The following is a 1,483-nucleotide window of genomic DNA, read 5'->3' on the forward strand; positions in this document are numbered from 1 at the left end:
TTTTTTTTTTTTTTTTTTGGTCTATTTTTGCAACAGCTTTGGAAACATAAAGGAATCTCCCTCCCTATTCTATCTATGAAGAAAAGTATTCCACTTGGGAATCTTGCCATGATCCCAATGTTCCTTCCATGGATTTTAGAAACTGTCCATGTTATAATAAATTCTTCTTAAGTTCAGAAGATAAAAACCCCAGCACAACATTCTCAGGGTCTATGAAAATATCAGCAGTAGTCTTGCCACACAGCAGGACTAAAATACAATGGCTTGTATTCCACAATGTCATCTCAAGTTACCAAAATCATTCTGTGGAAGGGTGAGAGAAAATAAAAGGTCCCTGTAAATACAGAAACAGTGACATGAACAACAATAAAAGGACAGACTTTTTAAAGCACAAAAGAAATATGAAACATGAAGATTAATAACTAAGGCTTCAGAGAGGGAACCCAAGAAAAAGGCTAACTTTGTTGTGGACATGGCCAAAATGCCACCCAAGAAAGCCAAGTGTAATGCATTGTTCATGAGGCAATAAACTTCTTCTTGCAGGTGGAGAGAATGATAGGAAGAGTTCTCTAGAAGTTGATCTGAAATAAAGAAATCTTCTGAGATGTGGGGAGCAGTCTTGGTGGGCAAATGCAAGGAACTGGGTTGCAAAGTTTACACCACACATTATAGAGAGGACCCCAACACCAAGTGCTGATGGCACTAGATTACTAACCACAAGGCCAGTGGTTTGAACCCACCAGCTGCTCCTTGGAAACCCTATACAGGCTCACTATAAGTTGGAACCTTCTCAAAACAGCACTTAACAACAACAACTACCAACCTGAGACCCTTGTCTGGTAATTAGTCTTTCCTGATGGCATGTCCAAAGCATAAGCCTCACTGAAGGCTGTAGTCTTTTAACTTCATCAGTGAGTGGTTTGAGTTGTCTTCATTTTCACAAGCAACGTTGTATCATCTGCATATCACAGACCGTTAATGAGTCTTCTTCTTATCCTGATGCCACATTCTCCTTCATACAGTCCAGTTTCTTATCATAGTTTTGTTCAGCATTCATATTGAATAAGAAAGACAGAAATACAAGCCTACTCTATATCTACATTTTCCAATTTGGAGTTATACATTAGCTCCTCGTTTTCTGTGAATGACTGCCTCTGGATCCATGGACATGTTCTGCATAAGCACAATTAAGCATTCAAGAATTCCCATTCTTTGTAATGCTACTCATTTTTATTATTATCCACACAGTTGAATACCTTCACATAGTCAGTAAAACACAGGTAACCATTTTTTTTAAAAAAGCATGTGGAGAAAGGATCCATAAAACCCCATTTGTTGAGAACAAACAAGATGGCGGATCAGGTGGAAGTATAGTAAAGGAGCTCCGCCAACAACAACACAGAATACCCAACCAAGCAGGCTCAGGGTCTGGTTCCAGAACTCTGAACCACATATAAAGGAGTATTTAGAAAGTTGGAAGGCT

Source organism: Chrysochloris asiatica, unplaced genomic scaffold (assembly GCF_000296735.1).
Source record: "Chrysochloris asiatica unplaced genomic scaffold, ChrAsi1.0 scaffold00049, whole genome shotgun sequence".
Taxonomy (NCBI): Eukaryota; Metazoa; Chordata; class Mammalia; order Afrosoricida; family Chrysochloridae; genus Chrysochloris; species Chrysochloris asiatica.